The sequence below is a fragment of the Dendrobates tinctorius genome, unplaced genomic scaffold (genome assembly GCF_039654945.1).
Source record: "Dendrobates tinctorius isolate UK_male_01 unplaced genomic scaffold, ASM3965494v1 ptg000047l, whole genome shotgun sequence".
In the NCBI taxonomy this organism is placed as follows: domain Eukaryota; kingdom Metazoa; phylum Chordata; class Amphibia; order Anura; family Dendrobatidae; genus Dendrobates; species Dendrobates tinctorius.
In genome coordinates, this window is record NW_027361715.1 from 9,378,601 (window position 1) to 9,401,301 (window position 22,701).

The 22,701-nt window shown below is 35.3% G+C and overlaps 13 non-coding genes across 13 annotated transcripts; all 13 read right to left on the minus strand.

Annotated features, from left to right (window-relative positions):
• Positions 1 to 1,288: 1,288 nt before the first annotated feature.
• Positions 1,289 to 1,360, minus strand: TRNAQ-CUG (transfer RNA glutamine (anticodon CUG)). The gene has a single exon. It is a non-coding gene; the product is annotated as a tRNA-Gln (tRNA).
• A 1,522-nt stretch (positions 1,361 to 2,882) lies between these two features.
• On the minus strand, positions 2,883 to 2,954 carry TRNAQ-CUG (transfer RNA glutamine (anticodon CUG)). The gene has a single exon. It is a non-coding gene; the product is annotated as a tRNA-Gln (tRNA).
• Positions 2,955 to 3,272: 318 nt separating this feature from the next.
• On the minus strand, positions 3,273 to 3,344 carry TRNAQ-CUG (transfer RNA glutamine (anticodon CUG)). The gene has a single exon. It is a non-coding gene; the product is annotated as a tRNA-Gln (tRNA).
• A 1,522-nt stretch (positions 3,345 to 4,866) lies between these two features.
• Positions 4,867 to 4,938, minus strand: TRNAQ-CUG (transfer RNA glutamine (anticodon CUG)). Its single transcript has one exon. It is a non-coding gene; the product is annotated as a tRNA-Gln (tRNA).
• Positions 4,939 to 8,038: 3,100 nt separating this feature from the next.
• On the minus strand, positions 8,039 to 8,110 carry TRNAQ-CUG (transfer RNA glutamine (anticodon CUG)). Its single transcript has one exon. It is a non-coding gene; the product is annotated as a tRNA-Gln (tRNA).
• A 1,522-nt stretch (positions 8,111 to 9,632) lies between these two features.
• On the minus strand, positions 9,633 to 9,704 carry TRNAQ-CUG (transfer RNA glutamine (anticodon CUG)). Its single transcript has one exon. It is a non-coding gene; the product is annotated as a tRNA-Gln (tRNA).
• Positions 9,705 to 11,227: 1,523 nt separating this feature from the next.
• Positions 11,228 to 11,299, minus strand: TRNAQ-CUG (transfer RNA glutamine (anticodon CUG)). Its single transcript has one exon. It is a non-coding gene; the product is annotated as a tRNA-Gln (tRNA).
• Positions 11,300 to 12,821: 1,522 nt separating this feature from the next.
• TRNAQ-CUG (transfer RNA glutamine (anticodon CUG)) lies at positions 12,822 to 12,893 on the minus strand. The gene has a single exon. It is a non-coding gene; the product is annotated as a tRNA-Gln (tRNA).
• A 1,514-nt stretch (positions 12,894 to 14,407) lies between these two features.
• On the minus strand, positions 14,408 to 14,479 carry TRNAQ-CUG (transfer RNA glutamine (anticodon CUG)). The gene has a single exon. It is a non-coding gene; the product is annotated as a tRNA-Gln (tRNA).
• A 318-nt stretch (positions 14,480 to 14,797) lies between these two features.
• On the minus strand, positions 14,798 to 14,869 carry TRNAQ-CUG (transfer RNA glutamine (anticodon CUG)). The gene has a single exon. It is a non-coding gene; the product is annotated as a tRNA-Gln (tRNA).
• A 3,123-nt stretch (positions 14,870 to 17,992) lies between these two features.
• Positions 17,993 to 18,064, minus strand: TRNAQ-CUG (transfer RNA glutamine (anticodon CUG)). The gene has a single exon. It is a non-coding gene; the product is annotated as a tRNA-Gln (tRNA).
• Positions 18,065 to 19,578: 1,514 nt separating this feature from the next.
• TRNAQ-CUG (transfer RNA glutamine (anticodon CUG)) lies at positions 19,579 to 19,650 on the minus strand. The gene has a single exon. It is a non-coding gene; the product is annotated as a tRNA-Gln (tRNA).
• Positions 19,651 to 19,968: 318 nt separating this feature from the next.
• Positions 19,969 to 20,040, minus strand: TRNAQ-CUG (transfer RNA glutamine (anticodon CUG)). Its single transcript has one exon. It is a non-coding gene; the product is annotated as a tRNA-Gln (tRNA).
• Between the last annotated feature and the right edge of the window lie 2,661 nt (positions 20,041 to 22,701).

The window sequence follows — 22,701 nt, forward strand, 5'->3', positions numbered from 1 at the left end:
ATCATCAAAAAACCTACTTGGAAATTGACATAGTTGGCAATGATTGAATGCGCAGGGAGATCCCAATGGATTTCAAGTCCATCGCTTTAACAACTCAGCCACAACTTCTGAGATACCTTCAAAATTTCAGGTCTCACTAAAATTTAAAAATCTGATGTGAAGTCATCTTAACTTGAAACCTTGTACCGCTCAAGCCTTTCAACAGTTTAAAAGGCAGATTTAGTGTGAGTTGGCTCTGAAAACTTACTAAAGAATACACCAAAAAAGCTCAAAAGAAGAAAAATATTCATTTCTATGTAAACATAAAATAAAATTAGTCTTCGTATTTTCAGTCGTTTTGAGCATCTTTTAACTGCATAAAGTTTCCAAAACGGTAAAGTGACTATGTCAATTTCCATTTGATTTTTTTGCTTCGAATACCTTCCGTAATAAAATTCAAGTCAACTAGAAGCTTAGAAAGACACTTTAAAGTCTCTTAGTGACTTCTAGTTCCTTTTGTCACCTACAAAAAAGCCACAAGAACATACTCAACTGATGGACTAAACAATTGTTTTTAAATTGCCAAAAAATTCCTCAATAAAACATTATAGATAATTTTGGAAAAAACAAGAGAAAAGAAAATTCAGGAAAATAAGCTGGCATTTCCTAAAGCCATTTTGATTTGAAATCATCATCAGATTTTCCCACCCGAATTAAAAATCATGGGAACATTTACACAAGTCATAGAATATAGTTGCTTGGTGTAACATACAAGATAAGAATTTTGTTTCCTGAAGTCAATTTTATAGGATTCCATGGATTCTTGCACCATTCAAATCAAGTTTCAAGTTTTCAAGTTTCAAGTTTCATTCAAAAAGTTGAACATAGAAGAAATTATAATGCTAAAGATGAAACTTACAGGTTCCACTGACATAAGAACTCAGATCGCTGGATTCAGAGTCCAGAGTGCTAACCATTACACCATGGAACCACACATGTAGCTGACTACTCTAGATTTTCTTGTGGTGAAAATGGAGAAGGGAACACATTAAGGAAATCATGCATGATGGTGAAACTGGCTTTAAAGTGCAGTACAAATCTACATTTAATACACCATCATAAATTAATATCTCCTCCACTTTTAATCTACAAGTGTGCCTAGAATTCCACAGTATCACAATCAGGACAGTTTTAAAATTGTTTATGAAAACTGTACCAGCTCTGAAACCAGGAAAAAGGAGAGGAAAATAATTGCAAAACTTAAACTGCTAGAAAGCTGCTCATTCAGAATGCTAAAGATGAAACTTACAGGTTCCACTGAGATTTGATCTCAGATCGCTGGATTCAGAGTCCAGAGTGCTAACCATTACACCATGGAACCACACATGTAGCTGACTACTCTAGATTTTCTTGTGGTGAAAATGGAGAAGGGAACAAATTAAGGAAATCATGCATGATTGTGAAACTGGCTTTAAAGTGCAGTACAAATCTACATTTAATACACCATCATAAATTAATATCTCCTCCACTTTTAATCTACAAGTGTGCCTAGAATTCCACAGTATCACAATCAGGACAGTTTTAAAATTGTTTATGAAAACTGTACCAGCTCTGAAACCAGGAAAAAGGAGAGGAAAATAATTGCAAAACTTAAACTGCTAGAAAGCTGCTCATCCAGAAGTTGCTAAAGATTTTTCACTGTGTGGTAAAAGATTCCACCCGAGAGATAATATAAGTAGAATCGGTGCAAAGCAAAGCACATGTTCCAATCTATCAACCATACCTGACATTTGTGGCAACTAGATGAGAGATGGAGAAGCACCTCTTACCTGATCGCACGAGGTCTTATCTTTTGATTAGCAGTGTGATTCACATGTGATGATGGGCCAGGCCAGTTAATCAAAATAAGATCTTTAGATGCCCGCAGGTTGGTTCTCCAAATCCAGTCCAGAGATATGAAACAACTTTTTGGGGAATAAACTAAGGAAGGTGTGCATTGATCTACTCAGATAATCATCAAAAAACCTACTTGGAAATTGACATAGTTGGCAATGATTGAATGCGCAGGGAGATCCCAATGGATTTCAAGTCCATCGCTTTAACAACTCAGCCACAACTTCTGAGATACCTTCAAAATTTCAGGTCTCACTAAAATTTAAAAATCTGATGTGAAGTCATCTTAACTTGAAACCTTGTACCGCTCAAGCCTTTCAACAGTTTAAAAGGCAGATTTAGTGTGAGTTGGCTCTGAAAACTTACTAAAGAATACACCAAAAAAGCTCAAAAGAAGAAAAATATTCATTTCTATGTAAACATAAAATAAAATTAGTCTTCGTATTTTCAGTCGTTTTGAGCATCTTTTAACTGCATAAAGTTTCCAAAATGGTAAAGTGACTATGTCAATTTCCATTTGATTTTTTTGCTTCGAATACCTTCCGTAATAAAATTCAAGTCAACTAGAAGCTTAGAAAGACACTTTAAAGTCTCTTAGTGACTTCTAGTTCCTTTTGTCACCTACAAAAAAGCCACAAGAACATACTCAACTGATGGACTAAACAATTGTTTTTAAATTGCCAAAAAATTCCTCAATAAAACATTATAGATAATTTTGGAAAAAACAAGAGAAAAGAAAATTCAGGAAAATAAGCTGGCGTTTTCTAAAGCCATTTTGATTTGAAATCATCATCAGATTTTCCCACCCGAATTAAAAATCATGGGAACATTTGCACAAGTCATAGAATATAGTTGCTTGGTGTAACATACAAGATAAGAATTTTGTTTCCTGAAGTCAATTTTATAGGATTCCATGGATTCTTGCACCATTCAAATCAAGTTTCAAGTTTTCAAGTTTCATTCTAAAAGTTGAACATAGAAGAAATTATAATGCTAAAAATGAAACCTACAGGTTCCACTGAGATTTGAACTCAGATCGCTGGATTCAGAGTCCAGAGTGCTAACCATTACACCATGGAACCACACATGTAGCTGACTACTCTAGATTTTCTTGTGGTGAAAATGGAGAAGGGAACACATTAAGGAAATCATGCATGATGGTGAAACTGGCTTTAAAGTGCAGTACAAATCTACATTTAATACACCATCATAAATTAATATCTCCTCCACTTTTAATCTACAAGTGTGCCTAGAATTCCACAGTATCACAATCAGGACAGTTTTAAAATTGTTTATGAAAACTGTACCAGCTCTGAAACCAGGAAAAAGGAGAGGAAAATAATTGCAAAACTTAAACTGCTAGAAAGCTGCTCATTCAGAATGCTAAAGATGAAACTTACAGGTTCCACTGAGATTTGATCTCAGATCGCTGGATTCAGAGTCCAGAGTGCTAACCATTACACCATGGAACCACACATGTAGCTGACTACTCTAGATTTTCTTGTGGTGAAAATGGAGAAGGGAACAAATTAAGGAAATCATGCATGATTGTGAAACTGGCTTTAAAGTGCAGTACAAATCTACATTTAATACACCATCATAAATTAATATCTCCTCCACTTTTAATCTACAAGTGTGCCTAGAATTCCACAGTATCACAATCAGGACAGTTTTAAAATTGTTTATGAAAACTGTACCAGCTCTGAAACCAGGAAAAAGGAGAGGAAAATAATTGCAAAACTTAAACTGCTAGAAAGCTGCTCATCCAGAAGTTGCTAAAGATTTTTCACTGTGTGGTAAAAGATTCCACCCGAGAGATAATATAAGTAGAATCGGTGCAAAGCAAAGCACATGTTCCAATCTATCAACCATACCTGACATTTGTGGCAACTAGATGAGAGATGGAGAAGCACCTCTTACCTGATCGCACGAGGTCTTATCTTTTGATTAGCAGTGTGATTCACATGTGATGATGGGCCAGGCCAGTTAATCAAAATAAGATCTTTAGATGCCCGCAGGTTGGTTCTCCAAATCCAGTCCAGAGATATGAAACAACTTTTTGGGGAATAAACTAAGGAAGGTGTGCATTGATCTACTCAGATAATCATCAAAAAACCTACTTGGAAATTGACATAGTTGGCAATGATTGAATGCGCAGGGAGATCCCAATGGATTTCAAGTCCATCGCTTTAACAACTCAGCCACAACTTCTGAGATACCTTCAAAATTTCAGGTCTCACTAAAATTTAAAAATCTGATGTGAAGTCATCTTAACTTGAAACCTTGTACCGCTCAAGCCTTTCAACAGTTTAAAAGGCAGATTTAGTGTGAGTTGGCTCTGAAAACTTACTAAAGAATACACCAAAAAAGCTCAAAAGAAGAAAAATATTCATTTCTATGTAAACATAAAATAAAATTAGTCTTCGTATTTTCAGTCGTTTTGAGCATCTTTTAACTGCATAAAGTTTCCAAAATGGTAAAGTGACTATGTCAATTTCCATTTGATTTTTTTGCTTCGAATACCTTCCGTAATAAAATTCAAGTCAACTAGAAGCTTAGAAAGACACTTTAAAGTCTCTTAGTGACTTCTAGTTCCTTTTGTCACCTACAAAAAAGCCACAAGAACATACTCAACTGATGGACTAAACAATTGTTTTTAAATTGCCAAAAAATTCCTCAATAAAACATTATAGATAATTTTGGAAAAAACAAGAGAAAAGAAAATTCAGGAAAATAAGCTGGCGTTTTCTAAAGCCATTTTGATTTGAAATCATCATCAGATTTTCCCACCCGAATTAAAAATCATGGGAACATTTGCACAAGTCATAGAATATAGTTGCTTGGTGTAACATACAAGATAAGAATTTTGTTTCCTGAAGTCAATTTTATAGGATTCCATGGATTCTTGCACCATTCAAATCAAGTTTCAAGTTTTCAAGTTTCATTCTAAAAGTTGAACATAGAAGAAATTATAATGCTAAAAATGAAACCTACAGGTTCCACTGAGATTTGAACTCAGATCGCTGGATTCAGAGTCCAGAGTGCTAACCATTACACCATGGAACCACACATGTAGCTGACTACTCTAGATTTTCTTGTGGTGAAAATGGAGAAGGGAACACATTAAGGAAATCATGCATGATGGTGAAACTGGCTTTAAAGTGCAGTACAAATCTACATTTAATACACCATCATAAATTAATATCTCCTCCACTTTTAATCTACAAGTGTGCCTAGAATTCCACAGTATCACAATCAGGACAGTTTTAAAATTGTTTATGAAAACTGTACCAGCTCTGAAACCAGGAAAAAGGAGAGGAAAATAATTGCAAAACTTAAACTGCTAGAAAGCTGCTCATCCAGAAGTTGCTAAAGATTTTTCACTGTGTGGTAAAAGATTCCACCCGAGAGATAATATAAGTAGAATCGGTGCAAAGCAAAGCACATGTTCCAATCTATCAACCATACCTGACATTTGTGGCAACTAGATGAGAGATGGAGAAGCACCTCTTACCTGATCGCACGAGGTCTCATCTTTTGATTAGCAGTGTGATTCACATGTGATGATGGGCCAGGCCAGTTAATCAAAATAAGATCTTTAGATGCCCGCAGGTTGGTTCTCCAAATCCAGTCCAGAGATATGAAACAACTTTTTGAGGGATAAACTAAGGAAGGTGTGCATTGATCTACTCAGATAATCATCAAAAAACCTACTTGGAAATTGACATAGTTGGCAATGATTGAATGCGCAGGGAGATCCCAATGGATTTCAAGTCCATCGCTTTAACAACTCAGCCACAACTTCTGAGATACCTTCAAAATTTCAGGTCTCACTAAAATTTAAAAATCTGATGTGAAGTCATCTTAACTTGAAACCTTGTACCGCTCAAGCCTTTCAACAGTTTAAAAGGCAGATTTAGTGTGAGTTGGCTCTGAAAACTTACTAAAGAATACACCAAAAAAGCTCAAAAGAAGAAAAATATTCATTTCTATGTAAACATAAAATAAAATTAGTCTTCGTATTTTCAGTCGTTTTGAGCATCTTTTAACTGCATAAAGTTTCCAAAACGGTAAAGTGACTATGTCAATTTCCATTTGATTTTTTGCTTCGAATACCTTCCGTAATAAAATTCAAGTCAACTAGAAGCTTAGAAAGACACTTTAAAGTCTCTTAGTGACTTCTAGTTCCTTTTGTCACCTACAAAAAAGCCACAAGAACATACTCAAATGATGGACTAAACAATTGTTTTTAAATTGCCAAAAAATTCCTCAATAAAACATTATAGATAATTTTGGAAAAAACAAGAGAAAAGAAAATTCAGGAAAATAAGCTGGCGTTTCCTAAAGCCATTTTGATTTGAAATCATCATCAGATTTTCCCACCCGAATTAAAAATCATGGGAACATTTACACAAGTCATAGAATATAGTTGCTTGGTGTAACATACAAGATAAGAATTTTGTTTCCTGAAATCAATTTTATAGGATTCCATGGATTCTTGCACCACTCAAATCAAGTTTCATTCTAAAAGTTGAACATAGTAGAAATTATAATGCTAAAGATGAAACTTACAGGTTACACTGAGATTTGAACTCAGATCGCTGGATTCAGTGTCCAGAGTGCTAACCATTACACCATGGAACCACACATGTAGCTGACTACTCTAGATTTTCTTGTGGTGAAAATGGAGAAGGGAACACATTAAGGAAATCATGCATGATTGTGAAACTGGCTTTAAAGTGCAGTACAAATCTACATTTAATACACCATCATAAATTAATATCTCCTCCACTTTTAATCTACAAGTGTGCCTAGAATTCCACAGTATCACAATCAGGACAGTTTTAAAATTATTTATGAAAACTGTGCCAGCTCTGTTACCAGGAAAAAGGAGAGGAAAATAATTGCAAAACTTAAACTGCTAGAAAGCTGCTCATCCAGAAGTTGCTAAAGATTTTTCACTGTGTGGTAAAAGATTCCACCCGAGAGATAATATAAGTAGAATCGGTGCAAAGCAAAGCACATGTTCCAATCTATCAACCATACCTGACATTTGTGGCAACTAGATGAGAGATGGAGAAGCACCTCTTACCTGATCGCACGAGGTTGCATCTTTTGATTAGCAGTGTGATTCACATGTGATGATGGGCCAGGCCAGTTAATCAAAATAAGATCTTTAGATGCCCGCAGGTTGGTTCTCCAAATCCAGTCCAGAGATATGAAACAACTTTTTGGGGGATAAACTAAGGAAGGTGTGCATTGATCTACTCAGATAATCATCAAAAAACCTACTTGGAAATTGACATAGTTGGCAATGATTGAATGCGCAGGGAGATCCCAATGGATTTCAAGTCCATCGCTTTAACAACTCAGCCACAACTTCTGAGATACCTTCAAAATTTCAGGCCTCACTAAAATTTAAAAATCTGATGTGAAGTCATCTTAACTTGAAACCTTGTACCGCTCAAGCCTTTCAACAGTTTAAAAGGCAGATTTAGTGTGAGTTGGCTCTGAAAACTTACTAAAGAATACACCAAAAAAGCTCAAAAGAAGAAAAATATTCATTTCTATGTAAACATAAAATAAAATTAGTCTTTGTATTTTCAGTCGTTTTGAGCATCTTTTAACAGCATAAAGTTTCCAAAACGGTAAAGTGACTATGTCAATTTCCATTTGATTTTTTTGCTTCGAATACCTTCCGTAATAAAATTCAAGTCAACTAGAAGCTTAGAAAGACACTTTAAAGTCTCTTAGTGACTTCTAGTTCCTTTTGTCACCTACAAAAAAGCCACAAGAACATACTCAACTGATGGACTAAACAATTGTTTTTAAATTGCCAAAAAATTCCTCAATAAAACATTATAGATAATTTTGGAAAAAACAAGAGAAAAGAAAATTCAGGAAAATAAGCTGGCGTTTCCTAAAGCCATTTTGATTTGAAATCATCATCAGATTTTCCCACCCGAATTAAAAATCATGGGAACATTTACACAAGTCATAGAATATAGTTGCTTGGTGTAACATACAAGATAAGAATTTTGTTTCCTGAAGTCAATTTTATAGGATTCCATGGATTCTTGCACCATTCAAATCAAGTTTCAAGTTTTCAAGTTTCATTCTAAAAGTTGAACATAGTAGAAATTATAATGCTAAAGATGAACCTTACAGGTTCCACTGAGATTTGAACTCAGATCGCTGGATTCAGAGTCCAGAGTGCTAACCATTACACCATGGAACCACACATGTAGCTGACTACTCTAGATTTTCTTGTGGTGAAAATGGAGAAGGGAACACATTAAGGAAATCATGCATGATTGTGAAACTGGCTTTAAAGTGCAGTACAAATCTACATTTAATACACCATCATAAATTAATATCTCCTCCACTTTTAATCTACAAGTGTGCCTAGAATTCCACAGTATCACAATCAGGACAGTTTTAAAATTATTTATGAAAACTGTGCCAGCTCTGTTACCAGGAAAAAGGAGAGGAAAATAATTGCAAAACTTAAACTGCTAGAAAGCTGCTCATCCAGAAGTTGCTAAAGATTTTTCACTGTGTGGTAAAAGATTCCACCCGAGAGATAATATAAGTAGAATCGGTGCAAAGCAAAGCACATGTTCCAATCTATCAACCATACCTGACATTTGTGGCAACTAGATGAGAGATGGAGAAGCACCTCTTACCTGATCGCACGAGGTTGCATCTTTTGATTAGCAGTGTGATTCACATGTGATGATGGGCCAGGCCAGTTAATCAAAATAAGATCTTTAGATGCCCGCAGGTTGGTTCTCCAAATCCAGTCCAGAGATATGAAACAACTTTTTGGGGGATAAACTAAGGAAGGTGTGCATTGATCTACTCAGATAATCATCAAAAAACCTACTTGGAAATTGACATAGTTGGCAATGATTGAATGCGCAGGGAGATCCCAATGGATTTCAAGTCCATCGCTTTAACAACTCAGCCACAACTTCTGAGATACCTTCAAAATTTCAGGCCTCACTAAAATTTAAAAATCTGATGTGAAGTCATCTTAACTTGAAACCTTGTACCGCTCAAGCCTTTCAACAGTTTAAAAGGCAGATTTAGTGTGAGTTGGCTCTGAAAACTTACTAAAGAATACACCAAAAAAGCTCAAAAGAAGAAAAATATTCATTTCTATGTAAACATAAAATAAAATTAGTCTTTGTATTTTCAGTCGTTTTGAGCATCTTTTAACAGCATAAAGTTTCCAAAACGGTAAAGTGACTATGTCAATTTCCATTTGATTTTTTTGCTTCGAATACCTTCCGTAATAAAATTCAAGTCAACTAGAAGCTTAGAAAGACACTTTAAAGTCTCTTAGTGACTTCTAGTTCCTTTTGTCACCTACAAAAAAGCCACAAGAACATACTCAACTGATGGACTAAACAATTGTTTTTAAATTGCCAAAAAATTCCTCAATAAAACATTATAGATAATTTTGGAAAAAACAAGAGAAAAGAAAATTCAGGAAAATAAGCTGGCGTTTCCTAAAGCCATTTTGATTTGAAATAATCTTCAGATTTTCCCACCCGAATTAAAAATCATGGGAACATTTACACAAGTCATAGAATATAGTTGCTTGGTGTAACATACAAGATAAGAATTTTGTTTCCTGAAGTCAATTTTATAGGATTCCATGGATTCTTGCACCATTCAAATCAAGTTTCAAGTTTTCAAGTTTCATTCTAAAAGTTGAACATAGTAGAAATTATAATGCTAAAGATGAACCTTACAGGTTCCACTGAGATTTGAACTCAGATCGCTGGATTCAGAGTCCAGAGTGCTAACCATTACACCATGGAACCACACATGTAGCTGACTACTCTAGATTTTCTTGTGGTGAAAATGGAGAAGGGAACACATTAAGGAAATCATGCATGATGGTGAAACTGGCTTTAAAGCTGCAGTACAAATCTACATTTAATACACCATCACAAATTAATATCTCCTCCACTTTTAATCTACAAGTGTGCCTAGAATTCCACAGTATCACAATCAGGACAGTTTTAAAATTGTTTATGAAAACTGTGCCAGCTCTGTTACCAGGAAAAAGGAGAGGAAAATAATTGCAAAACTTAAACTGCTAGAAAGCTGCTCATCCAGAAGTTGCTAAAGATTTTTCACTGTGTGGTAAAAGATTCCACCCGAGAGATAATATAAGTAGAATCGGTGCAAAGCAAAGCACATGTTCCAATCTATCAACCATACCTGACATTTGTGGCAACTAGATGAGAGATGGAGAAGCACCTCTTACCTGATCGCACGAGGTCGCATCTTTTGATTAGCAGTGTGATTCACATGTGATGATGGGCCAGGCCATTTAATCAAAATAAGATCTTTAGATGCCCGCAGGTTGGTTCTCCAAATCCAGTCCAGAGATATGAAACAACTTTTTGGGGGATAAACTAAGGAAGGTGTGCATTGATCTACTCAGATAATCATCAAAAAACCTACTTGGAAATTGACATAGTTGGCAATGATTGAATGCGCAGGGAGATCCCAATGGATTTCAAGTCCATCGCTTTAACAACTCAGCCACAACTTCTGAGATACCTTCAAAATTTCAGGCCTCACTAAAATTTAAAAATCTGATGTGAAGTCATCTTAACTTGAAACCTTGTACCGCTCAAGCCTTTCAACAGTTTAAAAGGCAGATTTAGTGTGAGTTGGCTCTGAAAACTTACTAAAGAATACACCAAAAAAGCTCAAAAGAAGAAAAATATTCATTTCTATGTAAACATAAAATAAAATTAGTCTTTGTATTTTCAGTCGTTTTGAGCATCTTTTAACAGCATAAAGTTTCCAAAACGGTAAAGTGACTATGTCAATTTCCATTTGATTTTTTTGCTTCGAATACCTTCCGTAATAAAATTCAAGTCAACTAGAAGCTTAGAAAGACACTTTAAAGTCTCTTAGTGACTTCTAGTTCCTTTTGTCACCTACAAAAAAGCCACAAGAACATACTCAACTGATGGACTAAACAATTGTTTTTAAATTGCCAAAAAATTCCTCAATAAAACATTATAGATAATTTTGGAAAAAACAAGAGAAAAGAAAATTCAGGAAAATAAGCTGGCGTTTCCTAAAGCCATTTTGATTTGAAATCATCATCAGATTTTCCCACCCGAATTAAAAATCATGGGAACATTTACACAAGTCATAGAATATAGTTGCTTGGTGTAACATACAAGATAAGAATTTTGTTTCCTGAAGTCAATTTTATAGGATTCCATGGATTCTTGCACCATTCAAATCAAGTTTCAAGTTTTCAAGTTTCATTCTAAAAGTTGAACATAGTAGAAATTATAATGCTAAAGATGAACCTTACAGGTTCCACTGAGATTTGAACTCAGATCGCTGGATTCAGAGTCCAGAGTGCTAACCATTACACCATGGAACCACACATGTAGCTGACTACTCTAGATTTTCTTGTGGTGAAAATGGAGAAGGGAACACATTAAGGAAATCATGCATGATTGTGAAACTGGCTTTAAAGTGCAGTACAAATCTACATTTAATACACCATCATAAATTAATATCTCCTCCACTTTTAATCTACAAGTGTGCCTAGAATTCCACAGTATCACAATCAGGACAGTTTTAAAATTATTTATGAAAACTGTGCCAGCTCTGTTACCAGGAAAAAGGAGAGGAAAATAATTGCAAAACTTAAACTGCTAGAAAGCTGCTCATCCAGAAGTTGCTAAAGATTTTTCACTGTGTGGTAAAAGATTCCACCCGAGAGATAATATAAGTAGAATCGGTGCAAAGCAAAGCACATGTTCCAATCTATCAACCATACCTGACATTTGTGGCAACTAGATGAGAGATGGAGAAGCACCTCTTACCTGATCGCACGAGGTTGCATCTTTTGATTAGCAGTGTGATTCACATGTGATGATGGGCCAGGCCAGTTAATCAAAATAAGATCTTTAGATGCCCGCAGGTTGGTTCTCCAAATCCAGTCCAGAGATATGAAACAACTTTTTGGGGGATAAACTAAGGAAGGTGTGCATTGATCTACTCAGATAATCATCAAAAAACCTACTTGGAAATTGACATAGTTGGCAATGATTGAATGCGCAGGGAGATCCCAATGGATTTCAAGTCCATCGCTTTAACAACTCAGCCACAACTTCTGAGATACCTTCAAAATTTCAGGCCTCACTAAAATTTAAAAATCTGATGTGAAGTCATCTTAACTTGAAACCTTGTACCGCTCAAGCCTTTCAACAGTTTAAAAGGCAGATTTAGTGTGAGTTGGCTCTGAAAACTTACTAAAGAATACACCAAAAAAGCTCAAAAGAAGAAAAATATTCATTTCTATGTAAACATAAAATAAAATTAGTCTTTGTATTTTCAGTCGTTTTGAGCATCTTTTAACAGCATAAAGTTTCCAAAACGGTAAAGTGACTATGTCAATTTCCATTTGATTTTTTTGCTTCGAATACCTTCCGTAATAAAATTCAAGTCAACTAGAAGCTTAGAAAGACACTTTAAAGTCTCTTAGTGACTTCTAGTTCCTTTTGTCACCTACAAAAAAGCCACAAGAACATACTCAACTGATGGACTAAACAATTGTTTTTAAATTGCCAAAAAATTCCTCAATAAAACATTATAGATAATTTTGGAAAAAACAAGAGAAAAGAAAATTCAGGAAAATAAGCTGGCGTTTCCTAAAGCCATTTTGATTTGAAATAATCTTCAGATTTTCCCACCCGAATTAAAAATCATGGGAACATTTACACAAGTCATAGAATATAGTTGCTTGGTGTAACATACAAGATAAGAATTTTGTTTCCTGAAGTCAATTTTATAGGATTCCATGGATTCTTGCACCATTCAAATCAAGTTTCAAGTTTTCAAGTTTCATTCTAAAAGTTGAACATAGTAGAAATTATAATGCTAAAGATGAACCTTACAGGTTCCACTGAGATTTGAACTCAGATCGCTGGATTCAGAGTCCAGAGTGCTAACCATTACACCATGGAACCACACATGTAGCTGACTACTCTAGATTTTCTTGTGGTGAAAATGGAGAAGGGAACACATTAAGGAAATCATGCATGATGGTGAAACTGGCTTTAAAGCTGCAGTACAAATCTACATTTAATACACCATCACAAATTAATATCTCCTCCACTTTTAATCTACAAGTGTGCCTAGAATTCCACAGTATCACAATCAGGACAGTTTTAAAATTGTTTATGAAAACTGTGCCAGCTCTGTTACCAGGAAAAAGGAGAGGAAAATAATTGCAAAACTTAAACTGCTAGAAAGCTGCTCATCCAGAAGTTGCTAAAGATTTTTCACTGTGTGGTAAAAGATTCCACCCGAGAGATAATATAAGTAGAATCGGTGCAAAGCAAAGCACATGTTCCAATCTATCAACCATACCTGACATTTGTGGCAACTAGATGAGAGATGGAGAAGCACCTCTTACCTGATCGCACGAGGTCGCATCTTTTGATTAGCAGTGTGATTCACATGTGATGATGGGCCAGGCCATTTAATCAAAATAAGATCTTTAGATGCCCGCAGGTTGGTTCTCCAAATCCAGTCCAGAGATATGAAACAACTTTTTGGGGGATAAACTAAGGAAGGTGTGCATTGATCTACTCAGATAATCATCAAAAAACCTACTTGGAAATTGACATAGTTGGCAATGATTGAATGCGCAGGGAGATCCCAATGGATTTCAAGTCCATCGCTTTAACAACTCAGCCACAACTTCTGAGATACCTTCAAAATTTCAGGCCTCACTAAAATTTAAAAATCTGATGTGAAGTCATCTTAACTTGAAACCTTGTACCGCTCAAGCCTTTCAACAGTTTAAAAGGCAGATTTAGTGTGAGTTGGCTCTGAAAACTTACTAAAGAATACACCAAAAAAGCTCAAAAGAAGAAAAATATTCATTTCTATGTAAACATAAAATAAAATTAGTCTTTGTATTTTCAGTCGTTTTGAGCATCTTTTAACAGCATAAAGTTTCCAAAACGGTAAAGTGACTATGTCAATTTCCATTTGATTTTTTTGCTTCGAATACCTTCCGTAATAAAATTCAAGTCAACTAGAAGCTTAGAAAGACACTTTAAAGTCTCTTAGTGACTTCTAGTTCCTTTTGTCACCTACAAAAAAGCCACAAGAACATACTCAACTGATGGACTAAACAATTGTTTTTAAATTGCCAAAAAATTCCTCAATAAAACATTATAGATAATTTTGGAAAAACAAGAGAAAAGAAAATTCAGGAAAATAAGCTGGCGTTTCCTAAAGCCATTTTGATTTGAAATCATCATCAGATTTTCCCACCCGAATTAAAAATCATGGGAACATTTCCACAAGTCATAGAATATAGTTGCTTGGTGTAACATACAAGATAAGAATTTTGTTTCCTGAAGTCAATTTTATAGGATTCCATGGATTCTTGCACCATTCAAATCAAGTTTCAAGTTTCATTCTAAAAGTTGAACATAGAAGAAATTATAATGCTAAAGATGAACCTTACAGGTTCCACTGAGATTTGAACTCAGATCGCTGGATTCAGAGTCCAGAGTGCTAACCATTACACCATGGAACCACACATGTAGCTGACTACTCTAGATTTTCTTGTGGTGAAAATGGAGAAGGGAACACATTAAGGAAATCATGCATGATGGTGAAACTGGCTTTAAAGTGCAGTACAAATCTACATTTAATACACCATCATAAACTAATATCTCCTCCACTTTTAATCTACAAGTGTGCCTAGAATTCCACAGTATCACAATCAGGACAGTTTTAAAATTGTTTATGAAAACTGTACCAGCTCTGAAACCAGGAAAAAGGAGAGGAAAATAATTGCAAAACTTAAACTGCTAGAAAGCTGCTCATCCAGAATGCTAAAGATGAAACTTACAGGTTCCACTGAGATTTGATCTCAGATCGCTGGATTCAGAGTCCAGAGTGCTAACCATTACACCATGGAACCACACATGTAGCTGACTACTCTAGATTTTCTTGTGGTGAAAATGGAGAAGGGAACAAATTAAGGAAATCATGCATGATTGTGAAACTGGCTTTAAAGTGCAGTACAAATCTACATTTAATACACCATCATAAATTAATATCTCCTCCACTTTTAATCTACAAGTGTGCCTAGAATTCCACAGTATCACAATCAGGACAGTTTTAAAATTGTTTATGAAAACTGTACCAGCTCTGAAACCAGGAAAAAGGAGAGGAAAATAATTGCAAAACTTAAACTGCTAGAAAGCTGCTCATCCAGAAGTTGCTAAAGATTTTTCACTGTGTGGTAAAAGATTCCACCCGAGAGATAATATAAGTAGAATCGGTGCAAAGCAAAGCACATGTTCCAATCTATCAACCATACCTGACATTTGTGGCAACTAGATGAGAGATGGAGAAGCACCTCTTACCTGATCGCACGAGGTCTCATCTTTTGATTAGCAGTGTGATTCACATGTGATGATGGGCCAGGCCAGTTAATCAAAATAAGATCTTTAGATGCCCGCAGGTTGGTTCTCCAAATCCAGTCCAGAGATATGAAACAACTTTTTGGGGGATAAACTAAGGAAGGTGTGCATTGATCTACTCAGATAATCATCAAAAAACCTACTTGGAAATTGACATAGTTGGCAATGATTGAATGCGCAGGGAGATCCCAATGGATTTCAAGTCCATCGCTTTAACAACTCAGCCACAACTTCTGAGATACCTTCAAAATTTCAGGTCTCACTAAAATTTAAAAATCTGATGTGAAGTCATCTTAACTTGAAACCTTGTACCGCTCAAGCCTTTCAACAGTTTAAAAGGCAGATTTAGTGTGAGTTGGCTCTGAAAACTTACTAAAGAATACACCAAAAAAGCTCAAAAGAAGAAAAATATTCATTTCTATGTAAACATAAAATAAAATTAGTCTTCGTATTTTCAGTCGTTTTGAGCATCTTTTAACTGCATAAAGTTTCCAAAACGGTAAAGTGACTATGTCAATTTCCATTTGATTTTTTTGCTTCGAATACCTTCCGTAATAAAATTCAAGTCAACTAGAAGCTTAGAAAGACACTTTAAAGTCTCTTAGTGACTTCTAGTTCCTTTTGTCACCTACAAAAAAGCCACAAGAACATACTCAACTGATGGACTAAACAATTGTTTTTAAATTGCCAAAAAATTCCTCAATAAAACATTATAGATAATTTTGGAAAAAACAAGAGAAAAGAAAATTCAGGAAAATAAGCTGGCGTTTCCTAAAGCCATTTTGATTTGAAATCATCATCAGATTTTCCCACCCGAATTAAAAATCATGGGAACATTTCCACAAGTCATAGAATATAGTTGCTTGGTGTAACATACAAGATAAGAATTTTGTTTCCTGAAGTCAATTTTATAGGATTCCATGGATTCTTGCACCATTCAAATCAAGTTTCAAGTTTTCAAGTTTCAAGTTTCATTCAAAAAGTTGAACATAGAAGAAATTATAAAGCTAAAGATGAAACTTACAGGTTCCACTGACATAAGAACTCAGATCGCTGGATTCAGAGTCCAGAGTGCTAACCATTACACCATGGAACCACACATGTAGCTGACTACTCTAGATTTTCTTGTGGTGAAAATGGAGAAGGGAACACATTAAGGAAATCATGCATGATGGTGAAACTGGCTTTAAAGTGCAGTACAAATCTACATTTAATACACCATCATAAATTAATATCTCCTCCACTTTTAATCTACAAGTGTGCCTAGAATTCCACAGTATCACAATCAGGACAGTTTTAAAATTGTTTATGAAAACTGTACCAGCTCTGAAACCAGGAAAAAGGAGAGGAAAATAATTGCAAAACTTAAACTGCTAGAAAGCTGCTCATCCAGAAGTTGCTAAAGATTTTTCACTGTGTGGTAAAAGATTCCACCCGAGAGATAATATAAGTAGAATCGGTGCAAAGCAAAGCACATGTTCCAATCTATCAACCATACCTGACATTTGTGGCAACTAGATGAGAGATGGAGAAGCACCTCTTACCTGATCGCACGAGGTCTCATCTTTTGATTAGCAGTGTGATTCACATGTGATGATGGGCCAGGCCAGTTAATCAAAATAAGATCTTTAGATGCCCGCAGGTTGGTTCTCCAAATCCAGTCCAGAGATATGAAACAACTTTTTGAGGGATAAACTAAGGAAGGTGTGCATTGATCTACTCAGATAATCATCAAAAAACCTACTTGGAAATTGACATAGTTGGCAATGATTGAATGCGCAGGGAGATCCCAATGGATTTCAAGTCCATCGCTTTAACAACTCAGCCACAACTTCTGAGATACCTTCAAAATTTCAGGTCTCACTAAAATTTAAAAATCTGATGTGAAGTCATCTTAACTTGAAACCTTGTACCGCTCAAGCCTTTCAACAGTTTAAAAGGCAGATTTAGTGTGAGTTGGCTCTGAAAACTTACTAAAGAATACACCAAAAAAGCTCAAAAGAAGAAAAATATTCATTTCTATGTAAACATAAAATAAAATTAGTCTTCGTATTTTCAGTCGTTTTGAGCATCTTTTAACTGCATAAAGTTTCCAAAACGGTAAAGTGACTATGTCAATTTCCATTTGATTTTTTTGCTTCGAATACCTTCCGTAATAAAATTCAAGTCAACTAGAAGCTTAGAAAGACACTTTAAAGTCTCTTAGTGACTTCTAGTTCCTTTTGTCACCTACAAAAAAGCCACAAGAACATACTCAAATGATGGACTAAACAATTGTTTTTAAATTGCCAAAAAATTCCTCAATAAAACATTATAGATAATTTTGGAAAAAACAAGAGAAAAGAAAATTCAGTAAAATAAGCTGGCGTTTCCTAAAGCCATTTTGATTTGAAATCATCATCAGATTTTCCCACCCGAATTAAAAATCATGGGAACATTTCCACAAGTCATAGAATATAGTTGCTTGGTGTAACATACAAGATAAGAATTTTGTTTCCTGAAGTCAATTTTATAGGATTCCATGGATTCTTGCACCATTCAAATCAAGTTTCAAGTTTTCAAGTTTCATTCTAAAAGTTGAACATAGTAGAAATTATAATGCTAAAGATGAACCTTACAGGTTCCACTGAGATTTGAACTCAGATCGCTGGATTCAGAGTCCAGAGTGCTAACCATTACACCATGGAACCACACATGTAGCTGACTACTCTAGATTTTCTTGTGGTGAAAATGGAGAAGGGAACACATTAAGGAAATCATGCATGATGGTGAAACTGGCTTTAAAGCTGCAGTACAAATCTACATTTAATACACCATCACAAATTAATATCTCCTCCACTTTTAATCTACAAGTGTGCCTAGAATTCCACAGTATCACAATCAGGACAGTTTTAAAATTGTTTATGAAAACTGTGCCAGCTCTGTTACCAGGAAAAAGGAGAGGAAAATAATTGCAAAACTTAAACTGCTAGAAAGCTGCTCATCCAGAAGTTGCTAAAGATTTTTCACTGTGTGGTAAAAGATTCCACCCGAGAGATAATATAAGTAGAATCGGTGCAAAGCAAAGCACATGTTCCAATCTATCAACCATACCTGACATTTGTGGCAACTAGATGAGAGATGGAGAAGCACCTCTTACCTGATCGCACGAGGTCGCATCTTTTGATTAGCAGTGTGATTCACATGTGATGATGGGCCAGGCCAGTTAATCAAAATAAGATCTTTAGATGCCCGCAGGTTGGTTCTCCAAATCCAGTCCAGAGATATGAAACAACTTTTTGGGGGATAAACTAAGGAAGGTGTGCATTGATCTACTCAGATAATCATCAAAAAACCTACTTGGAAATTGACATAGTTGGCAATGATTGAATGCGCAGGGAGATCCCAATGGATTTCAAGTCCATCGCTTTAACAACTCAGCCACAACTTCTGAGATACCTTCAAAATTTCAGGCCTCACTAAAATTTAAAAATCTGATGTGAAGTCATCTTAACTTGAAACCTTGTACCGCTCAAGCCTTTCAACAGTTTAAAAGGCAGATTTAGTGTGAGTTGGCTCTGAAAACTTACTAAAGAATACACCAAAAAAGCTCAAAAGAAGAAAAATATTCATTTCTATGTAAACATAAAATAAAATTAGTCTTTGTATTTTCAGTCGTTTTGAGCATCTTTTAACAGCATAAAGTTTCCAAAACGGTAAAGTGACTATGTCAATTTCCATTTGATTTTTTTGCTTCGAATACCTTCCGTAATAAAATTCAAGTCAACTAGAAGCTTAGAAAGACACTTTAAAGTCTCTTAGTGACTTCTAGTTCCTTTTGTCACCTACAAAAAAGCCACAAGAACATACTCAACTGATGGACTAAACAATTGTTTTTAAATTGCCAAAAAATTCCTCAATAAAACATTATAGATAATTTTGGAAAAACAAGAGAAAAGAAAATTCAGGAAAATAAGCTGGCGTTTCCTAAAGCCATTTTGATTTGAAATCATCATCAGATTTTCCCACCCGAATTAAAAATCATGGGAACATTTCCACAAGTCATAGAATATAGTTGCTTGGTGTAACATACAAGATAAGAATTTTGTTTCCTGAAGTCAATTTTATAGGATTCCATGGATTCTTGCACCATTCAAATCAAGTTTCAAGTTTCATTCTAAAAGTTGAACATAGAAGAAATTATAATGCTAAAGATGAACCTTACAGGTTCCACTGAGATTTGAACTCAGATCGCTGGATTCAGAGTCCAGAGTGCTAACCATTACACCATGGAACCACACATGTAGCTGACTACTCTAGATTTTCTTGTGGTGAAAATGGAGAAGGGAACACATTAAGGAAATCATGCATGATGGTGAAACTGGCTTTAAAGTGCAGTACAAATCTACATTTAATACACCATCATAAACTAATATCTCCTCCACTTTTAATCTACAAGTGTGCCTAGAATTCCACAGTATCACAATCAGGACAGTTTTAAAATTGTTTATGAAAACTGTACCAGCTCTGAAACCAGGAAAAAGGAGAGGAAAATAATTGCAAAACTTAAACTGCTAGAAAGCTGCTCATCCAGAATGCTAAAGATGAAACTTACAGGTTCCACTGAGATTTGATCTCAGATCGCTGGATTCAGAGTCCAGAGTGCTAACCATTACACCATGGAACCACACATGTAGCTGACTACTCTAGATTTTCTTGTGGTGAAAATGGAGAAGGGAACAAATTAAGGAAATCATGCATGATTGTGAAACTGGCTTTAAAGTGCAGTACAAATCTACATTTAATACACCATCATAAATTAATATCTCCTCCACTTTTAATCTACAAGTGTGCCTAGAATTCCACAGTATCACAATCAGGACAGTTTTAAAATTGTTTATGAAAACTGTACCAGCTCTGAAACCAGGAAAAAGGAGAGGAAAATAATTGCAAAACTTAAACTGCTAGAAAGCTGCTCATCCAGAAGTTGCTAAAGATTTTTCACTGTGTGGTAAAAGATTCCACCCGAGAGATAATATAAGTAGAATCGGTGCAAAGCAAAGCACATGTTCCAATCTATCAACCATACCTGACATTTGTGGCAACTAGATGAGAGATGGAGAAGCACCTCTTACCTGATCGCACGAGGTCTCATCTTTTGATTAGCAGTGTGATTCACATGTGATGATGGGCCAGGCCAGTTAATCAAAATAAGATCTTTAGATGCCCGCAGGTTGGTTCTCCAAATCCAGTCCAGAGATATGAAACAACTTTTTGGGGGATAAACTAAGGAAGGTGTGCATTGATCTACTCAGATAATCATCAAAAAACCTACTTGGAAATTGACATAGTTGGCAATGATTGAATGCGCAGGGAGATCCCAATGGATTTCAAGTCCATCGCTTTAACAACTCAGCCACAACTTCTGAGATACCTTCAAAATTTCAGGTCTCACTAAAATTTAAAAATCTGATGTGAAGTCATCTTAACTTGAAACCTTGTACCGCTCAAGCCTTTCAACAGTTTAAAAGGCAGATTTAGTGTGAGTTGGCTCTGAAAACTTACTAAAGAATACACCAAAAAAGCTCAAAAGAAGAAAAATATTCATTTCTATGTAAACATAAAATAAAATTAGTCTTCGTATTTTCAGTCGTTTTGAGCATCTTTTAACTGCATAAAGTTTCCAAAACGGTAAAGTGACTATGTCAATTTCCATTTGATTTTTTTGCTTCGAATACCTTCCGTAATAAAATTCAAGTCAACTAGAAGCTTAGAAAGACACTTTAAAGTCTCTTAGTGACTTCTAGTTCCTTTTGTCACCTACAAAAAAGCCACAAGAACATACTCAACTGATGGACTAAACAATTGTTTTTAAATTGCCAAAAAATTCCTCAATAAAACATTATAGATAATTTTGGAAAAAACAAGAGAAAAGAAAATTCAGGAAAATAAGCTGGCGTTTCCTAAAGCCATTTTGATTTGAAATCATCATCAGATTTTCCCACCCGAATTAAAAATCATGGGAACATTTCCACAAGTCATAGAATATAGTTGCTTGGTGTAACATACAAGATAAGAATTTTGTTTCCTGAAGTCAATTTTATAGGATTCCATGGATTCTTGCACCATTCAAATCAAGTTTCAAGTTTTCAAGTTTCAAGTTTCATTCAAAAAGTTGAACATAGAAGAAATTATAAAGCTAAAGATGAAACTTACAGGTTCCACTGACATAAGAACTCAGATCGCTGGATTCAGAGTCCAGAGTGCTAACCATTACACCATGGAACCACACATGTAGCTGACTACTCTAGATTTTCTTGTGGTGAAAATGGAGAAGGGAACACATTAAGGAAATCATGCATGATGGTGAAACTGGCTTTAAAGTGCAGTACAAATCTACATTTAATACACCATCATAAATTAATATCTCCTCCACTTTTAATCTACAAGTGTGCCTAGAATTCCACAGTATCACAATCAGGACAGTTTTAAAATTGTTTATGAAAACTGTACCAGCTCTGAAACCAGGAAAAAGGAGAGGAAAATAATTGCAAAACTTAAACTGCTAGAAAGCTGCTCATCCAGAAGTTGCTAAAGATTTTTCACTGTGTGGTAAAAGATTCCACCCGAGAGATAATATAAGTAGAATCGGTGCAAAGCAAAGCACATGTTCCAATCTATCAACCATACCTGACATTTGTGGCAACTAGATGAGAGATGGAGAAGCACCTCTTACCTGATCGCACGAGGTCTCATCTTTTGATTAGCAGTGTGATTCACATGTGATGATGGGCCAGGCCAGTTAATCAAAATAAGATCTTTAGATGCCCGCAGGTTGGTTCTCCAAATCCAGTCCAGAGATATGAAACAACTTTTTGAGGGATAAACTAAGGAAGGTGTGCATTGATCTACTCAGATAATCATCAAAAAACCTACTTGGAAATTGACATAGTTGGCAATGATTGAATGCGCAGGGAGATCCCAATGGATTTCAAGTCCATCGCTTTAACAACTCAGCCACAACTTCTGAGATACCTTCAAAATTTCAGGTCTCACTAAAATTTAAAAATCTGATGTGAAGTCATCTTAACTTGAAACCTTGTACCGCTCAAGCCTTTCAACAGTTTAAAAGGCAGATTTAGTGTGAGTTGGCTCTGAAAACTTACTAAAGAATACACCAAAAAAGCTCAAAAGAAGAAAAATATTCATTTCTATGTAAACATAAAATAAAATTAGTCTTCGTATTTTCAGTCGTTTTGAGCATCTTTTAACTGCATAAAGTTTCCAAAACGGTAAAGTGACTATGTCAATTTCCATTTGATTTTTTTGCTTCGAATACCTTCCGTAA